Source organism: Chanodichthys erythropterus, chromosome 3, assembly GCF_024489055.1.
Source record: "Chanodichthys erythropterus isolate Z2021 chromosome 3, ASM2448905v1, whole genome shotgun sequence".
NCBI lineage: Eukaryota > Metazoa > Chordata > Actinopteri > Cypriniformes > Xenocyprididae > Chanodichthys > Chanodichthys erythropterus.
This window is the reverse complement of record NC_090223.1, coordinates 25,705,138-25,711,713: the sequence shown is the minus strand read 5'-3', so window position 1 is coordinate 25,711,713 and position 6,576 is coordinate 25,705,138. Positions and strand designations below refer to the sequence as shown.

General features: G+C 35.1%; 1 long non-coding RNA gene across 1 annotated transcript; it reads left to right on the top strand.

The window, feature by feature from the left end:
• The first annotated feature begins 1,573 nt into the window (after window positions 1-1,573).
• Window positions 1,574-3,449, top strand: LOC137009995 (uncharacterized). The gene is made up of 5 exons (XR_010893083.1): window positions 1,574-1,641; window positions 2,312-2,367; window positions 2,613-2,700; window positions 3,206-3,270; window positions 3,388-3,449. It is a non-coding gene; the product is annotated as an uncharacterized lncRNA (long non-coding RNA).
• The last annotated feature ends 3,127 nt before the right edge of the window (window positions 3,450-6,576 follow it).

The window sequence follows — 6,576 nt, the reverse complement described above, 5'->3', positions numbered from 1 at the left end:
TTGAACCATATATAGTAAATTGTAGTATACTGTATATATTATAGTATTTACAACACTTTGTTGATGAATGCTACTGTAGTATTAACTATAGTGAACTGATAAACTGTAATAAATACTGTAGTAAGCTATACTTTAGTTTTTACTACAGTAAAGTGTAGTGTATTTATTGTAGTATAATATACCCTATAGTTGTAAAACTTAGTACAGCACTGGGTAAAGTAGTTTGTTTATATTACTTTAGTTGTTATATTAAAGGTGCAATATGTAAGAATTTTGCAGTATATCCAAAAACCATTAGGCCAGTGTTATATATTTTGTTTAGTTTGAATACTTACAATATCCCAAATGTTTCCAACTATTTGTAAATCGTGAGAAAATTGCAGTTTTAACCAAGGCTCCGGGACGTGTGAGGAGTCGCCTGTCAATTGCGTCATACCTGCGTTACCCTCAGTTTCAGACATTTTAATAGACAAGGGAACAACTGTTTTGATATATTTATAGACAGAAAAACGAATTATTGTTATATAGCTCAACACGTTTAGTCTTATTGTTTAAATCTAATTTTCTTGATTTTTTGTGAGTACCATGCTTTACCATGCCTCAGAGAAAAACACTATTTTGTGAAGTAGCTAACATAGCATAATCAGATGCAGCTTTATTTTTAGTAACAGTAATACAGCATTTTGTCCATCATACAATACGTTTTAAAATTAATTACATGCCATTTATCAACACAAGCCATCCAGCATTTAATATGATATTTTAAAATCCATCAATCTTACTGCAGTGTGTCTCGAACAAGTGTCTCACAGCAGCTGCCGAACGAACGCACAGTAACGTTTATAACATCATTTTCAACACACTCAAATGTATCTAATATGATAAACAGAGCTGTGTTACCTCACACTCATGACTGGAAAAGCGGAAGCGGCGCCGGCGACTGTGTCATAATAAAAGTCCCGCTGCTCTTGAGCCGTGTGTTGCGCACTCACTTCAGTGCCCTCGTTCAGCTCCACAACACTCGCTCCTGCTCTGCTTCATACTACACTCTAAAAAAAAATGGTTCTTCAGCGGTTCTTCAGCGGTTCTTTGGGGTGGTTAAGGTGCTATATAGCACCGCTACCTTATAAAGAACCAGTAAAGCACCTGTATGGTTCTTCAGCGGTTCTTCAGTGGTTCTTCAGCGGTTCCTTGCTGTGGTTAAGGTGCTATATAGCACCACTGCCATACAAAGAACCTGTTAAGCCTCTGTATAGTTCTTTAAAGGTTCTCTAACTCTCTTATTCTCTTAGTTTAGTTGGGGAAAGGATTAAAAACAACATTAAATTACAGTGTATTTTCTAAACATAACCTGGTTCTCAACCTTTTTGTCCCCAAGCCCCTCTACACTGTTAGTGAATATGGGTGTAAATTGGATTGCTATAACTATTTGAGTCTGATTACTTCGTCTTTCTGCGAATTGCTCTCAATATTATAGTAGGCTACACTCAACTGCTCAAATATCTCACTTTCAGCCAAAGGATAATTTCTCTTTAAGGACCCCGTGACAGACGGTTTTTTTCTGACGTCATGACTCACGAGACTTTCTGGAGTTTTCTGCTCGGCCGCCATTTTCTTTCCCCTGGACTCGGATGAAATAAGGTAGGTTGGAAATGTTTTAATTAATATACTCGAAAATGCAAAGGTTGAACATGTGTTTTAGCGGTTTAGAGTTAATTAGCGTTGTTTGTGAACATGAATACTAACGAAATCGTAACTAACCGAATTTTTGAATTTTCGCGGCCTGCAGTAACGTTATAAAGGTTAGCGCTAATTGAATATTTCTATTCTATACAAGATGTTGCATTACTTGTTTTATTCTATAGAAATGTATTGTTGTAGTGTTTGGACCATGTAAATATGTCTCTAAATAATTTTTAAAAGAAACGTCTCCTTTACCGTGTAAGCAGCGCGTGCTATTTGAAATGATGCGGGCAGGAAGTGCGTGGGGAGCGGGAGAGACGCTCGAGTCGAGGCTGAGGGATCCTCGCATTACAATTATTGAGTTTAGGTTTTTAAAGTAATGTTTGTCAGTTCTTTTAGTTGTCTTTTTTTCACGTTAGCTCTGATTTGTTCGACCAAAATGACGAATAAAGTGTGTGAGTAAAGACATATTTAAGGCTTAACGTTACTTCATTTGACTAGCGCGAGGTGTTTTTTTTTTTAGTAGAATGAAATGGCTGAGTATTTACACTACTAATTAATTACTTGTACTGCAGCAAACAAGTTTTTTTTTTCCATTTATAAACACTGATTCCCCTCTCCCTTTTAGGATCTAAAGCTCCTCAATGTTTGACGACTAAGGACACTTTGCAATAACTTTACATGGTAAGTAATTTCTATAAAAACGGCTATAATTGTTAATAGATAATATGAATTACCAATGTTTGACATGTTTGAATAAAATCCATCTAATGTGGTCTATTGACTTGAATGTCATCCTCATTAACAAACTTTAGACTAAGAATTATCCATTCCAAAACATTCATCAACTCCCTCTTATGCCATCTCAAATGCATGCGACTTTTTTTCTTGTTGTTTTGTATTAATTTTTTTTTTTTTTTTTTTGACAGTAGCCATTGACATTAAATTAATCACAGTTCCAGCTAAAAATCTTTACTGTTCTACTGAAGAAAAAAAGTCAACTTGGTTGGCCTGATGGTAAGTAAATTAACAGCTAGCTTTCATTTTTCGTGAAATATCCCTTTAATCAAGAATGATTAAATATATTAGGGTGTAAAGCTAATTTATTAATTGATGCATGTCTTATTTTCAGACTTATAATTATATATTATAAATTCATAATTTTAAATGAAACCAATGACTGATTCAGATGCATTTCTTAATTGCAAATCTGTAGTATTTTAGCACTGACGAAGGCCTGTGTGCTGAAACGCATTGGAAAAATAAAGAATTGATTTTTTTTTTTTAGCTCCTTTGTATTTATTTATTTATTTATTTATTTATTTGTTTGATCCCTCAACGCCACAAGTGTTGCTGGTATTGTCCATAAATATATTAATTGCAAATTTGGCCAGTCATTAATATGAATTATTTTCTTTTCTTGTCCTTTGCTATTGCATATCTGCAAAAATTTGATTTCCTATTACAGATTATTGTGCTTTTTTTTTAATTAAGAAAATTAATCACAATTGCTTTATCACAGGCTGAAAACATTCACCTGAGAGAAAGTCCTGAAGACCTCATCAAGGAGTACTTTCTGAGTTGAACGTAAGAATATTCTATTTTGGTTTATTTTCAGAAAAATAAGTCTAAATTTGTGTATTTTGTAGTTATGCTAGCAAAAGGTGACCGAATTTGTTTTTTTTTTTTATGTTTACTATTTAGGATAACCAGACAGATGATTGAGGAGCAGCTCACCATGGCGATGTTCATTATTTGGAAGGAGGAGAACTTCATGAACCATCTGCTGACATTGAGGGAGTTAAAGTTTTGAATCAACTTACTTCAGTTACATCAGCTTGTGCCCTGCTTCTAGGTATGACATACATCATCAACCTGGCTTGTCCGCAACCCCTTTGATTTACTTTGTATGTATATGTTAGAGCTGCACAATTTATCGTAGAAAGGTCGCAATCTCGATTCAAACACCCACGCGATCCTACTTTATTAATGACAATGATTCGCCTGCGTCTGTTAAACCTTTGACAAAAATCCTACCGGAACATTCGGTGTTCATGCTGCCACTGATCCAGAAACAGCAGTTTTGAACCACACTGTAGTTATTCAAGGATTTGGTTATTTGATTTCTTTCACAAATATTAAAATTATCACATAAGTAATAAGACAAAAGTTTACAGTTAGGATATAAACACTGGACATCAGATAGTGATCAAAATAGAGAAAATCGAAACTAACATGGTGCTTCAAATAACTGTTGTATATAAATTACCTTGTTAAGCCACTAGGTGGCAACCAGTGACATTGTCATTGAATCATTCATTCAATAGATTGGATAAGGTTAAACCCTGATTCATCCAGTAGTGAAACAAGTATTTATTAATGAGCCATTAATATATTCAAAACCATTTTTTAAAAATAATTCATTCAAATTAAACATTTTCCGGCAATTAGAGTCCAGCTATTAATATTTTGCTAGAACTAGTAAAATAAATGTTATTTTTAGTTGTCTATTTAGAATCGTGGGAGAATTGCGATCTCTATTTGAAACCAAAATATCATGATTCTCATTTCATCCAGAATCCTGCAGCTCTAGTGTGTGTCTCGTACAAATGTGAAGTTGTATGAATATCCAGTTGTGTTGTTTGAGAATTGCTTTGATTTGTGCAAGGGTAATCACCTTTAAAGGATTAGTTTACCCAAAAATGAAAATTCTGTCATTAATTACTCACCCTCATCATTGGAGGAACAGAAACCTCTCAGACTTCATCAAAAAGATCTTAATTTGTTTTGAGTTCAGAAAAAGCATACGCATAAAATACGAAGTATACTTTGGGCTTTACACACAGTAATGAATGTTTAAAAAGCAAAACAAAAAAGTATTGGGTAAAAGCATCCCCCGTGTTATGTTAACCTAATGATGTTATTTTGTTGAAAGGCCTACAGTTGGAAGCAGCTGTTCTCCTCTTGCCTGCACTGTTCAAGGTGGACCTGGGGTTGCTGTTTGACATTGAGGTGAGCCATGAACAGGTGACTACAGTGTGTGAAGCACAATCTAATCAAAGCACGAAGTACTTATTGCACATTTTGTTATAATTTAGCTTATAAGGTTTGCCTTTCAAATAAATATGTGAAGATGGTTAATGCTATTATCCCCTCTTCTCCAGGGCCATGCTCAGACCAGCCCTCCTGTCGTCCCAACACCTAAGATAGTGCCTAAAGCCTGCAGGAGGATCATCTCATGCAGTATGACCACATTTTGTTCACGTTGGATGGCCAGTTAATCACAGAGTAGAGTGAGGACATCTTGATGGCACTGGGCCTCCTCCTGTGTGTATATTTTGCGTTTGGAATCGAATCCAATCCAGTGCCCTAAAGGACTGAAAAAGACACTGACCTTTTTGAAGTATGTTGTTTTGAAATTGAAGGATGCAGTCGAACTTCCTGTCACTGTAAAATGAGTGTACAACTCAATCTGTGAGTAGACTTTTGGAGTCAATACTCTCTCTTGCTCCCTTTCTTATGGTTTAAGTTCCAGTTTCTATATTTTTTTTGAAATCCCGAAGGACAAAAAAGAAACTGCAGGACTTCAGAGCATAACTCAGTATGTAAAAACAGGACTATTGTCTTCAAAAATGTACATATTTCAAGCTTGTTGCATTATTTTGTATAAAAGGGAGTATAATGTGAGTTTATTTGCTGCTGAAAGAAATAAATTAAAAGGTTTTGAAAGTGTAATGTATTTTGTTTTTCAGTAAGCATTTAGTACATGATTTTGAATCTTTGAAGTCATGATTTGGTAAGAAATTATTAATTATCGTTCATAAAAGTGTAATTTAGAAGCATATTGACTCATCTACAGTAGTACCTGGCATGATAACGGGCCCTGCTAGCTCAAAAAACAATATATGGCACCTCTAATTTGACAAATGTGCTAGAAAACTATAAGAATAGGTGCTATATAGCACCAGAAAAGGTTCCCCTATCATAACGAGCCAAAGAACCACTGCTGGTGCTATATGGCACCTCTTATGGTTCTATATAGCACCATACGACAAGGTGCCATATAGCACCTTTAAAGATAGGTGCTATATAGCACCAAAAAAGGTTCCGCTATGATTACGAGCCAAAGAACCATTTTTGGTGCTATATAGCACCATTTTTCTTTAGAGTGTACAGTAACGTTAATAATCACATCCATGAACATGATTTCCTCCCGAGTCCTATCCCGATTATTTCCACCGGCTGTGATGTGAAGACCACATGTCCCAAGATTCCTCGCTCAAACTTGGTGTCATCAAGCTACGCCTTTGATTTGAACAGGCCTCTAGCAACCTCTAGCGGATATAATTATTACATACTGCACCTTTAACACACCAACTATATAATTACCACAACAAATTAATTAAAGTACTTTACTATAGTATGGTTCAAAACACTATAAATTAGTATTTTTTCATGTGGGATATTTCATATACAAAGCCTACGTTATTCTGTTCAAAACAGCATCAATAAACAGCATGTTCCCTCTGTGACAACCTACCTCACATTTGTTAAAAACACTGAATCTGAATGGAGACAAAAAAAGAGTCTTATTAGAGTTCTTAACAAAAACAAAGAAGAAATATGCCACATACAGGTGTAAGCCTGCAGCCGCTGCTTGCTTGTTTGTCATTCATGTCACATCATGTCTTATTCCGTTGAAGACAGTGGACAAACCTGTCCAGCTTTTTCATCCTGCTTGTACAACTTTTCAAAGACAAAGAAATGGGTGTGACATCATAATGCCATATAATAACAAATAATGTTAACAAGCAGTATATTATGTCATGATTTTTATGGGGTAAGCTACTGTAAAATGTCTGGGACATAACTGGATTATAATGAATTTAAGAA